The 14,283-nt window shown below is 45.7% G+C and overlaps 1 pseudogene across 1 annotated transcript in view; it reads left to right on the top strand.

The window, feature by feature from the left end:
• The first annotated feature begins 2,118 nt into the window (after positions 1 to 2,118).
• LOC147737012 (uncharacterized) overlaps positions 2,119 to 14,283 on the top strand; it is an 89,698-nt pseudogene continuing 77,533 nt past the window's right edge. Inside the window, exon 1 of the transcript XR_015308507.1 lies at positions 2,119 to 2,318. The product of XR_015308507.1 is annotated as an uncharacterized LOC147737012 (transcript). The remainder of the gene's footprint in view (positions 2,319 to 14,283) is intronic.

Genomic DNA, 14,283 nt, shown 5'->3' with positions numbered 1-14,283 from the left:
CCCAATGACTTCTTTGTGCTAGATTCTTTGATGCCGCCTCGGTTGATGTTGTGTTCTTTGTGGGATGAAGATATTTCATCAGACGCCCTTTGAATCCCCTGTATGTGTCAGTGTGAACTGAAGGAGGTTCAAAGGCAATAGCTTGTGGGCCAGACACAGCCCAGTGGGGCAGAGGTCCTGTCCTCCAGATCTTAGCCAAGGCACTGAGAGCATCAATGTACATGTTGAAGGGCTTCTCTTAGTGAACCCACCCAGGCACAGAATTTGTAACTCTCTTCAGTCAAATCCAGGAATCAGCAGAAATATAGACAGTGCCTTTAACCACTTCACTAGGAAACATAAGTGTGCCTTCCCTCTCAGAAAAAAACAGTCTGCTCTTCCAAGGCCAATGTCATTGCAGAAACTGTACAGTGTGAAAGTTAAGAGACTAAAGGTACTCTCAAGAACTCAAGCCAGGAACCACTTTGTGACCATTGTAAAGTTGAACAACACTGACATGAAGTGCAATTTAACTGAAACAAACATGTCATTTCTTTTTGCAGAGATCAGCACTCTTCTGGCCTGAATACTGATAGCAAAGCTTGGCAGGGACGTGTCAGTGTAGCGCCTGCACCGCTTCCAGATGCTTTCATCTCTGAGCGAAGAGCATGCTCCTCCCCCTTACTCCAGATGAGCCACATGTATGGGCTTCACAGAGGTCAAGGTTTTGAGATTCTTAGGAGCCAAAACAAAACTATCCTATTGATGAACTCACAGGAAGTGATGTAAAATAACATTTGACTTTGATGATGTCAGAGGAAGATACAATAGTGAAATTCTAGACATGATGAGTACAGAGGTAACATCCAAATCATTAATACAGACATCCAAATTAACATTACACCAAAAGTATAACATGTGCAGCCGCAAGGGGAAATATTGAAAATGTAGTGTTATCAAAATGTAGGACAGTGGGTTTGCTGAACTCTATGAATTGAATAGTGTCTCCCTCTTTAGTTGTAAGCGGCTTCTCTGCACACAGTAGAAGTGCGAGCAAAGTCACATATGGAGTACTAGAACCCCCTCCCGCCTCCCAGTTATAAGATTCAGCTAGGTGTGAGTGAGACTTCAGCACGACCTCTAAATGTGTGAGTGTCACTCATGATGAGTGAGACTTGAAGCATCTGATGTGTATGCATTTTTGGATCCGATGTTACTGCCGAGGCAACAAATGCAACTTGCCTGACGGTGCTATGAAGCCCTCCTGCACCCGCACATTGATAGTGCGTGGATGAAGAGTGTCCTATGATAGGAGAGAGGGTTACGACCTGGCCGGTCTTTTATAGGCATGGCCTGTATTTTCATGTCCCGGACAATACAAAAGTAGGAAGATTACTTAAAGCTGGCATTTTTCCTCTAATCAGTGCAAACTTAAAATATCAAGTATAAGCAGAAATCACTTTAGAAAGTGTTCTAGAGCTGCCTTAATGAATCCTGACTGAGAGTTTAGGTAAACAAAGACAGCAAAGCCATGTTAAAAATTAATACAAACAATTTTATTCAAAGTCTTATTGAAGAATAATATCCGGGCCTTTGCAAAATCTTAAAACATGACCAAAAGGCAGGTGGTAACTCTAATAAGAGCCTGTATGCAGAACTCTGACATTTGTTAGTGCTGGAATACCCTCGCATCCTCAGACCCGGCACCGTTCACTCATTGCCATGGGACCATCCACTGAGGGAGAAATCTGTGAGAGTCAAACCCGATTGTTCTGTCTCATGAATGTATTGAGACTGCAATCTACTTTATTTTGTTTTATAAGTGAAACTTTGGGGGGAGTGAGTGGGTAAAAATTGCAGAGAAATGCAAAACTTAATTTGGGGTAAATCGTTGGAAAGTTGTTTGAATATACACAGCCCTATCAAATATAAAGAAAACGTTGACTAGTTTAATTCTAGCAGTTTTCTTACATTTTCATGTATTTAATGAAATTCTGGCTGTCGTTTCCAATTCACTCTTAAAGACTGGAGGCGGTGGTTCCGTCAGCGGCCACCAGAGGGCGCTCCTTGCCTGCTGATGAAACACTGAGCTGCACATTGGGTGAAAGGGAGAAGGGTTTCCTCTTCCGGGTCAGCAGCGGCAGAGACAGCATCAGCAGTGGTGATTACATAAATTCCTGCCTCTCTGTGTGTGTTCAGCCTGCAGCGGAGGAGGAAGGAGCTCTGTCTGGTGTCCAGTTACCTTCATCTGCAGACCCTCACAGACCCCATATCTGCCCATGCCCCCCGCCCCATGAGGAGGAGATAGGCTGGACATGTCTGAACAGGTCTCGGTTCAGGTAGGAGATTGTCAGCACCTTCTGCTGTGTTTGTGGAAATATACTGAATAATCCTGGAGAGAATCTCTTCAGGAGCCGAGCTAAGCTGGGCTCTTCTATCCGGGGGCCTCTGGGGCTGAGCTGGGCCCTTCTATCCGGGGGCCCCTGGTGCTAAGCTGCGCTCTTCTATCCAGGGGGCCCCTGGGCCTGAGCTGGGCCCTTCTATCCGGGGGCCCCTGGTGCTGAGCTGGGCTCTTCTATCTGGGGGGCCCCTGGGGCTGAGCTGGGCTCTTCTATCCGGGGCCCCTGGGGCTGAGCTGGGCTCTTCTATTCGGGGGGCCCCTGGGGCTGAGCTGGGCTCTTCTATCTGGGTCCCCAGAGGCTGAGCTGGGCTCTTCTATCTGAGGCCCCTGGGGCTGAGCTGGGCTCTTCTATCCAGGGGGCCCCAGGGGTTGAGCTGGGCTCTTCTATCCGGGGTCCCTGGGGCTGAGCTAGGCTTTTCTATCCAGGGGCCCCTGGTGGCTGAGCTGGGCTCTTCTATCTATGGGCCCTGGGGTACTTTCCTTCCGCCCTGGGGGTTGTTTGTTGGCATCATATGTGTTAAAGAGGGGATCTGTGCTCTACACTGCATCCTACTGCACTATCAATAATATGTGCAAGCTGCAATGCATCTCACTGCACTATGAGAGGTCTGTGCACTGCATCTTACTGCACTGTGAGGAATCTGTACTCACTGCACTGCAACTGACTGCACTATGAGTAATCTCTGCACAGCATCTCACTGCACAATGGAAATCACTGCATGCTGCCCTGCATTTTACTGCATGAGGAATATGTGCTGCTGCACTGCATCTTTACAACACTGTGAAGAATCCTTGCACTCTACACTGCATCTTACTGCAATGTGAGAAATCTGTCCACGCCGCCCTGCATCATACAACACTGTGAGAAATCTCTGCACGCTGCACTGTATATACTGCACTATGAGCAGTCTGTACATGCTGCACTGCATCCTCCTGCACTATGAATTATCTATGCACACTGCATTGTTTCTTACTGTACTGTGAGGATTCTATGCGCACTGCTCTGCATCTTACTACACTGTGAGAAACCTGTGAGGAACCGATAAAATCTGTACATTGCATTGCTTTTCACTGCTCTATGAGGGCTGTTGACAGGAAAGCTAATGTGCACACACTGCACTGCTTTTTATTACACTGTGAGGGGTTTAAAATAAAAGAGGATATCTGTGCAGACTCCTCTGCCTTTGACTACTCTGTGCAGGGTCTTTAGAGCCCATCTGTGGTCTGCAAACAGAATGACTTTTTACTACAGTCCGAGGGGCGTTTGAAAAAGAGAAACTCTGGGCGCGCTGCACCGCTCTTTGCTCTTCAGTGTGATAAATCTGTCCATTCTGCAGGTCCTTCTACTACACTTAGGGGCACACAGCGCAGCCTAGCAAGCCACCTAGCTGCACTGCGTGATCGGGAAAGGGCAGGAATGTGCTGTATCTATCTGAGTGAGTGGATTTGTGAGTGGCTCTTTGGATGAGTCATTGGTTGTGTGATTACTGGTATGGATCTGTGAATGGGTATGTGAGGGGTTATGTGGGGTTGGGATTGGGTGTCTGAGAGGTTCTATGGGGTAGGAGTGGGTGTGGAAGTATCTGTCTGTATGTATATGTGAGTGGTTGTATTGGTGAGTGAGTGGGTGCATGAGTTGTTGTATGGGTGACTTAGTGGGTATGTAAGTGGCTGTGTGAGTGAGTGGATTTGTGAGTCGCTCTTTGGATGAGTCATTGGTTATGTGAATACTGGTATGGGTCTGTGAATGGGTATGTGAGGGGTTATGTGGGGTTGGGATTGGATGTATGAGAGGTTCTATGGGGTAGGAGTGGGTGTGTGAGTGGTTCTGTTGATGTTGCCATTAGCGATGTCACTGACCATGTCATGAGTGATGCAATATGTGAGGTCATAAGCAGTGCATTGCAGAGGCATAAGTTATAGTTATTGGTTTAGTGATACAGTATTTCTTCCTAATCCTGTCTAGGGTAATCTCATAGACTCTAGTGCTGAATTTGCAAGCCTTGCAGTGACCACATTTTCTGAAACCTAGACTCTGTTGCATCCAAGTTTGTCTGTTACTTGTGAGATGACTGTGTACTAACATGTCTTTTATGAAAACATTTCTCTTAAAAGTGATGTTGGGTGTGTTTGCCTATCTCCGTTCTCAAGGTGGTATCATGTGTTAGTATTGCCCATCTACTCTTTAAGATCTTGCATAAGTTGTTTGTCTGACATGTAAACTTGGTGATAAATCGTATCGGTTCATTGTCAGGTTCCCTTGATATGTGTGGTTTTCCTTGTAAAAGTTCATCTCTCAATTTTTCATCAGCCCTTATGCTAGCTTTTATAAGTCTTTTCATAGGATACTTTCTGGCACTAAGGCGATCTGTCCTGTTTGGTTCTTCTATAGCCTTAATTGTTGCTATTGTTTCTTTTGGCTCTGACAAAACTTGCTATATGGGGATACTCCAGCAGTAGCTTGTTGGATGATAGATCCGAAAGGAGGATCGAGTTGCCAGCAGTGTTCTTCCTGTAGAGATCAGTCCTGGAGTGTGCCATTTTTGAGTGAAACTTTGATATCAAGGAAATCCACTGTTTCCTGGCTGTAATTCATGGTGAATCTCAGATTGATGTTGTTATTGATGACAGATAAAAGGATTTTAAGGTCTTCCTCACTCCCCTCCCAAACGAGGAAGACGTCGTCAATATACCTGAGCCACACACTTATTTGATCAATTAATCTATTCTGATCTTGATTCCATAGGACGTGCTCCTCCCACCAGCCCACCAAAAGATTGGAATAGCTGGGGCGAAGCATGTTCCCATGGCTGTTCCTTGTATTTGCTTATACAATGTATTTTCAAAGAGGAATATGCTCTCCTTTGGACAAGTTTTGATAATTTACATGATCATCTGTGTGTGTTGTAGAACCTTAGCATCTCTCATTCTGAGAAAGTATTTACAGGCATTCATTCCATCTTGATGCCTAATACTAGTGTACAGACTTTTCACGTCTAAGCACTCTAGCCAACATTCCTTGTCCCAACACAGATTATTGGATTTTTGGATGAAGTCTTGCGTATCTCAGATATAGTAATCCAAATTCTGTACATATGGCGCCAGAAAATGATCTACATAGATTGAGGTATTTTCAAAAATACTATTTTTTGAGGAAACAATGGGACAACCTGGTGGGTTTAGTGCATCCTTATGCACCTTTGGTAACAGGTGTGGGGTTGGTAGGTGTTTCATTTGATAGGAACTGTAGTTCATCCCAACTGAGTAGTTGGTGTTCTTTCTTTATAGTGTGAAATTACATTTTGTAAATATTCTCTGTCAGTTCTAACGTAACAGGTGCTATTGCCCACCTGTCTGAGTCCCTCTGTTACATAGTTCTCTCTACACATTATCACTATGTTGCCCCCCTTGTCAGAGGGTTTGATGACTATTGTCTGATCTTTCTGTAACTCAGTTAATGTGTTCCATTGTCTCTTGTTCAAGTTACTTTGTTTCAAGTGTTCTCTACTTAGTTTCAAAATGTCCTCTGCAACTGTGTCTGAGAATATTGTCTTGGGGTAGTTGGGGTATGGATCTAGATGGTATTCTAAAATTCGTCGCCTCAGTACCCCCTGTGTCGATACCAAGGAGGTTGTTAATATAGTCAATATTAGTGGGATCTAGAGAGTCATTGGAATTACTAGATATGATTGTGGTCTCTTCCATTCCTTCTAAACTGTGTAGTGTTTGTAATATCTCAAGGTCTCTTATTGTAAGGGCAGTCTGAGGAGAATTGGTAGTTGATCTCACATCATGGAATGCATGTATTTTGTACAATTTCACCTTCCTAAATAACTTAAATGAATCAATCCTTAATTGTGCATAATTTACTTGTGATGTAGGACAAAAGGATAGTCCAAGTTTAAGAGTCTCAATGTCCTCATGTGAGGCTTGTGTTTTAGAGAGGTTTATTACCGTTACTTCCTTCGATTGCACTGCCATTACTTGTTCTTTCCTTGCTCGCCCCATATTCCCAGTCCGCTGTTTGTTTGTTTTCCTTCGTTGCCTTCTTCTCTGGCTTTCACTTTTGTGCCCCTTCCTCTACCTCTTTGTTTTGACTGAAATGAGTGTTTGTTTTCTTTTTGGAGCATCTGAAGTTCATTGGAAAAAAATATCTTTGGTGCCTTCTTGTTTCTCAGATCTTCTAACGATCCGTGTTCAGAGCTCTGGTCCGTGCCTGATTCTGATACTATTGCAGCGTGAATCTTTCTGGATTCACTATGCTGTGCATTATTCCGCTGTCTAGTGGTTGGGTCCGGAATCATAGTCTTTTCTTTTTTTTTTTCGTAGCCAAGGTGGGCGTCGACGTCCCACCTTTTGGGGTACTTCCTGTGACGTCGGCACACTCCCTGCGGAAGCTCCCACCTTTGGGAGACATCTTCAGATTCTTTTTTCCGCCATTGGGTCTGGATTGTCACCAAGAGGCTCCAGAGTTTTTGGAGAAAAGAAGAGGAAAAAGACGAATTTTACACAGGAAAGATTGGAGAAGATACAGAGGAACGAGATCACCAAGCCAGGATGACGAAGAAGGAGGATAACTTTGAGATCTTCGACTTTCAATGGAGAATGGGCACACAGGTGGCCCCTTGAGAGCAGGAATGGACAAAACACCTTTTAAATTCTGCCGTAACTGCCACCACAAATATGCGCAGAAGGACCAGCACCCGGTCTGCATCCTTTGCTTACCAGTTGACCACAAGAGCAAGCATTGCAACGCCTACTCCGCCTTCACCCCGAAGACACTCAGGGTTAGAGAGAGACAGAGGAAAGCCAACTACACCATGCAAGGCAAAAGCCAACCTCTGTCGCTTTGGGACCTGGGCCTCTCCAGCGTTGAAGAGGACAACATCGCCGAGGGACCAGATGACTACACGGTCGTAGAGACCGTTAAGAAGGCATCTAAAGAGGTAGGAGGGACGTCGACCCCTAAACCCCCGACAGGCTCTCGAAAGCCCGAGTCAGACTCTCGAAAAACAGAGTCTAAGTCCTCGAAGGGAGCACTAGCGCCGAAAATCTCGACGGCCGCAGCTGCATCCAAGGACAAACAGCCCAGCCAATCCTTCGAAAAGGACTCCCAGGCAGCGAAGACCGGCGAAAAGCCAAGGTCGTCGAAGCACGTCCCCGGAAAGGACCACTCGACTTCGAAGGAGAAGGACCCGACGCCAGAAGTACAAAACAACATTCTGAGCACCCCGTTTAATGTAGAGACACTGCTCGGGGCACCGGTTGATGAGAAACTCACCCAACTCAAGAAATAAAATGAAACTCCAAGGTCCATGGGGGCCTTACAATTCAGAGGGATGAGAAGGGGTACCCCGACATGGAGACCAAACGGAAGGGGAGGAAACTAGCCGGGAACGTCTCACCAGACATTCCAGCAGGCACACCAGGGCGTCAATCAATCGCAGCAGGGACAGCAAAAGAAGGCCTGGCAGTACCAACCTTGGGGCCAGTCCTTTCGCGGGAGGGCAAATGGACGAGAGCAAACAAGAAGAGTGGGCCAACAACCCACCTCAAAGTGACTCCGTCACGCAAAGTGTGCCCACCCACATGACCCCTCCGAGGGTGAGGCACAACAAGGTCAAAAAGAGGGGGTTACACGGACCAAACATCGACGAACATGTAACACCAGTAGGAGGCGGGCTAAGACACTTCTTCCAGGAGTGGAAGAAGATAACTACAGACAAATGGATACTCAACATCATACAGTTTGGATACTGCATAGAACTGGAAAAGAAACCACCAAACAGAAAACCAAAAAGGAAGGCACATTCAGGAAAAGAACTATCGTTACTCCTAGAGGAATCACAAGAACTCCTCCGAAAGGAGGCTAACGTACCAGTTCCATTCAGAGAAAGGAACAAGGGAGTGTACTTAAACTATTTCCTAGTTCCAAATGTGGACGAAACGCTAAGACCCATCCTTCACCTAAGGTTCCTAAACAAATACATAAAGACACAAAAATTCAAAATGACATCCCTACAAGAGGTCATTCCTCAGATAAAGGACGGAGAATTCATGTCCACCATAGACCTCAAAGATGCCTACCTGCACATTCCCATGAACAGGCAGCACAAACGTCTACTAAGATTTACCATCAACAAAGAACACTACCAGTTCACAGCCCTAGCCTTCGGACTAAAGTCCGCACCAAGGATGTTCACCAAATGTCTCGCAGCCATGGCAGCGTACCTGCGCAGGGCAGCGGTTCATGTGTACCCTTAACTCGACGACTGGCTAATAAAAGCAAGTTCACACAGGATATGCAAGGAACATGCACAGCGAGTCACAGAAACACTGACAGACCTGGGTTTCTCCATACACTGGGTGAAATCCTCAATGGAACCAGAGCAAGTGAAGATCTTCCTGGGGGCACAGATCAACACCATACAGCGCAAGGTGTTCCCCAGCGACAAGAGAACACTGGCCCTGCTGAAGGAGACACGCCACTACCAGAAGGGGCGAGCTCTGACAGTGAGGACCACGAGTAAGATCATGGGGATGATGGCCTCCTGCATACACCTGGTCCCCAATATACGGCTCCACATGAGACCATTCCAGGAATGGCTGCAACAACAATGGTCACAAGCTACAGGAAGTTGGGAAGATCTAGTGGTTGTAACGCACGCAGTGCAGGAGGAAATTATGTGGTGGAACAGGGAGACCATAACAAAACGGAAGCCTTTAACACCACCAACCCCAACGGTAACCATCACCACAGATGCATCACAGATGGGATGGGGAGCACACATGAACAAACTCAAAGTGAGAGGTCTGTGGACTCCTGCAGATGCGGTCAGACACAACAACTACCTGGAACTGAAGACCGTGTTTCTCGCCCTGAAGGGATTCCAGAAACAACTGTACAACCAGAGAGTGTTGATACAAACAGACAACACAACAACGATGTTCTACATCAACAAACAGGGAGGAACACAATCAGTCGCACTATCCAACCTAGTGCAGGAAATATGGAGATGGGCCATCCCACTTAAAATAGACCTGCTAGCCATACACCTACCAAGGAAGGACAACGTGGAGGCAGACTGGCTCAGCAGACAAACTTCAGCATCCCACGAGTGGAAGCTCAATGCACAGGAAACGCAAAGGCTATTCAGGAGATGGGGAACACTGACGATAGACCTATTTGCAACACACCAGAATGCAAAATACTGACACTTCGCATTGAGGTAACCAGGGGAACAATCCCAGGGGACTGCTGGTCAAAAACATTTGCCTTAGCTTTTCCCCCGATACCACTGATACACAGGGTACTCATCAAGTGCAGAACCAGCAACATGACACTGATCCTGTGACAGTGGCCAAGGTAGACCTGGTGCTCACAAATAATGGAAATGGCACAGGGACCACCCCACAAGTTCAGGAAAAGAAAAGACTTACTCTACATGCAAAACGGAGAAGTACTACACCCAGAGCCAGAGAGCCTCAGCCTAGCAGCATGGCTCCTGAAGACATAGAGTTTGCACACCTAAGGTTACCTGAGAGCACCCTGCGGGTGCTACGAGAGGCAAGGAGACCTAGCACACAAAGGTGCTATGTGCCAAAATGGAAGAGGTTCACACAATGGTGCAGCAAGAAGAAACTACACAAGAAGATAAGGGAATCAACAGTGCTAAGATACCTCACGCACCTGCTGAAAGCAAAACTAAGTTCATCCTCGCTAAGAGTACACCTAGCAGCAACAGTAGCCTACACAAGAGGAGAGACAAGAAAGAGCTTCTTTACGTCACAAGTAGTAAAGAGATTCCTGGAAGGGGCAAAAAGGATTGCACCACCTAAGAGGATGCCGCCACCGGCATGGAACCTTAATTTAGTCCTAACAGAGCTTGTGAAAGTGCCCTTTGAACCCATTCATAAGGCCTCCCTATAAATGCTGGCAATGAAGACAGCCTTTCTGGTGGCTCTCACCTCACTGCGCAGGGTAAGCGAACTGCAAGCGTTGACACTGCAGAAATCCTACATTAAAATACACAATAATAGGGTGGTAATGAGAACTGACCCACACTTTATGCCAAAGGTGGTGTCTAGGTTCCACATGAACCAGACAGTACAAATACCAAGCTTCTTTCAGAAACCGTCCACAAGCGCAGAGAGGGCACTGCACACTCTGGATGCTAGAAGAGCAGTAATGCATTACAAGGAAAGAACTAAGGAGCACAGGAAAACAAATCAGTTATTTGTGTCCTTCGCTGGGTAGACCAGTAACAAAGGGAACCATCGCACGATGGATCACAGAAACTATACTGCCACAAACAGGCAGGCCAGGAACTAGCAGAGGGGGCACAAGCCCACTCTACCAGGAAGAAGGGAGCAACAATAGCCTTCCTGGATAATACACCCATTCAAGACATATGCCTGGCGGCAACATGGGCTTCAGTGCACACGTTCACTAAGCACTACTGCGTGGATATACAGATGAACAAGGAAGCACAGGTAGGACAGAAGGTGCTTCAACATATATTCAACAACCAACGCTTATCTTCCACCCACCCGCCACAAACATAACAAACCGCTACAAAGTCTATGCACAGCATAGTGAATCCAGAAAGATTCACGCTGCAAAATGAATAGTTTCTTACCTGTTGGTGTAGTTCTGCCGCTTGAAATTCTTTCTGGATTTACCACCCACCTCCACCAGAAAGATGAGGCAGAAGAAATCTCCACCAGAAAGATGAGGCAGGAGAAGAAGGTGGAAATAAAAAGGACAATATACAAACAGACAGCTAAATAGACAAAGCGGGAAAAATCATTTACTTGGAGGAAAAACTAGAAAACATTGCCAAAGGATTCACAAGCAGAACATAAAAACAAGAAATAAGAATCCGAAGATGATGCTCAAAGGTGGGAGCTTCCGCTGGAAGCATGCCAACGTGACAGGAAGTACACCAAAAGGTGGGACGTTGACTCCCACCTGGGCTATGAAAAAAAAATAAAGAAAGAAAAGACTACGATGCCGGACCCAACCACTAGACGGCGGAATAATGCACAGCATAGTGAATCCAGAAAGATCTTCAAGCTGCAAAACTTCACCGACAGGTAAGAAACAATTTGTCTCTGCTCCATTGCTAACTTTAGCAATTTGTTGGTGGGCTTTATCAAACTTTTTGGCAAATATCACAATCCTTACTGCTGCGTAATCAGTTCATCTCAAAGGAATGTATGTTGTTTGTGCTCTAATGCATCCTTTTCATGGGTCTTGAGGTGTTCTTCATTTGGCTTAAGTATTTTCTTAACGCCTTCCTGATCTGTTTATTTCTCAAATTCATCCATTATGCCCTTGATTTTTGTTTTTAAATCCGTATGCTCTATCCATGCACTCTTGATCAGGATTCTGAGTATTTTCTGTCCAATCCTTCAGTAGCTCAGGTCTAGGATTTGCCAATGTGGGGATTATAAAGTTTCTTAGGCCTCTCGTTATTCTGTTTACATCCAGGTAATTTTGAAGTGATGTGGCTTCCCACCATTGACTGATTTCCCTTTTCCTAATTTTTTCCAGTGTAATTCCTCGTTGTTTCAAAGTCCCGGTTGGGCCATCGGCATCACTTGGATGTATGACGTTACAACGTATACTTTTACAACGCCTACCTTTACAAAGCATTTTTTTACACAGCAACATCCATTACAACGCATACCATTACAACGCAGGCCATTACAACGAATTCTTTGAAACTACCTTTACAACGCATTCCACTACAACGCATACTACATTTACAACGCATACCATTACAACGCATAACATTACATTGCATGTAAAGTATGTATTGGATAGTGTAGGGGTAAAAATTACTATTCTAACTCCAGGGGGTGCAACAGTAGGGTAAGTGTTGGATAGTGTAAGGGTACTATGTGTTGTAATGCTATGCGTTGTAATGGTGTGCGTTGTAATGACTGCGTTGTAATGGCATGCGTTGTAGTGGTGTGCGTTGTAGTGTCATGCGTTGTAATGGTTGCAGTGTAAATGCATGTGTTGTGATGGATGTTGCGTTGTAAAAGTTTTGTTGTAATGGTAGTGCGTTGTAAAAGTTGCGTTGTAAAGGTTGTTTCCCGCATCACTTACATCGGCGGCGCCATCTCGTCTCACAGCTGACTTCGATTTAAAGATTCTATGAGCCGATGCTTCGCGTTTCTTTAACACTGTATACGCCATGTGCATAGCATATACTGCGTGGCGTAGATGTAAATACCTAATGCACCCTAGTCACTGCACGTTAGATCCCTTCTATGTGTCGGCGGACCCCCGTGTGTGAGACAATGCGCTCAATGTATGTATATATAAAACACTAGCTGTCACCAGTAGGTAGTTATAGTTAGGACCTAGTTTCCGAAGATTTTTTTTTGTTTTGCTAATAACTTTGGCTCCATTTGACGAGTCTACAAAAGTTTTAAAGCCAGTTTATTATTCAATTCAGCTGCTGTCTGGAAAGCTTGGGGGGTCATTCGTCAGTAGAGGCCGAGAAAAAGGGTGGTCCAAAATGCCTTTTCCCCATGCAATTTCCCATAGGGATTTTAGACATGACTACAGGCCGGACCACTGAACGGAATAACACAAATTTTGGCTTGTTCCAGAAAGATCTCTTTTTTTTAATTTGGTGCAAATCCATTGATTCTTTTTTAAGTAATTAAAAAGAAAAAGATTTAGCAGCATGACCGTCTCGCGGAAGCACCTTGAAGCTCTCTCCTCCATGGTCAGCGGACAGCCCCGCTTCAGCCATGCTTCAGCCCCTGGGCCCCGTCTACATGCTGAGCTGCATGGGAGCCCCCAGGTAATTGTTGCACTTTGCATCCGGCTCTGCATGTGCTTATGGCAGAGCACAGATAGGGCACTGGGGCTGACACTCTCAATAACCATGTGCTTATCGGGAAGTACTTGTTTGTGGTGCATGTGAACAGAGGTGAAAGGGGCTTGCTTTTTTTAGGGCTTGCAGTGACCTCTCTGCTCTGTTAGATCCGCTGTCCAAGTGCAAAGTAAATCCCTGCGTGGACAGGGTCAGCGAACTGAAAGGAGCGCAGTGTATGCTTTCTAGTAACCGAACTGACAACGCGGACCACACAGCGGTGCATGCACAACCCACAAACACAGACGTTATCATCCCACAACTAATCTTTGTGCTGAGACACACAGGAACAAAATGAAGTACTGAGCAGTACATGTTTCCTAGGCATCTAGGATCTGGGTAGTCACACACGGTTGGCTGTGACACTTCTGCTATTACCAGCAGTAGCTACTTAATCATGCATGCATTACTAAACCATGTGTTCTCTCAATATTTGTTTTATTGTTTGTGATAAAAGTCAAGCTCATTTCATTTACTGTACCCTTCTGCACACTGCAGTACCTTGCATGCTCACTGTACTTTGCTGTAGTACACACTGCTGAGCAATACATGGTTCCTTGAGTGCAATTTAGTGCCGTGGCGAGCCATGCATCCCTATACACCACTATTGTAACCCCTCTGCTGAGCATCGCATGCTTCCAGTCAGACGCTCACGGCTGAACTTGCATACTTCTACGCACTGTAATGGGGCAATCACTGCTGAGCCAAACATGCTTCGTATATCGGGTAGTTGTGCACACTGCTGAACCACGCGTGCTTCATCTTCATTTCAGTTGTGCCCACACTGATGAGCCACAAATAATTTCTATATGGCACAATTGTGCACACCCTCTGCTGCGCCTTTCTTAACCAGGTATTCTTATGATGCTGTGCAGTTGTGCACACTGCTGAGCTGTGCCCTCAATGCATCCTATAGCCAACCGTGCAGCAATCTCTCTTGCCTTGCAAGCTTCGTTTAAGGTGCAGTTGTGCATAGTGCTAGGTCTTAAATGCTTAGTGTGAAAATAA

This window comes from Lissotriton vulgaris, chromosome 1_1, assembly GCF_964263255.1.
Source record: "Lissotriton vulgaris chromosome 1_1, aLisVul1.2, whole genome shotgun sequence".
Lineage (NCBI taxonomy): Eukaryota > Metazoa > Chordata > Amphibia > Caudata > Salamandridae > Lissotriton > Lissotriton vulgaris.
This window is presented reverse-complemented; position numbering and strand designations above follow the sequence as displayed.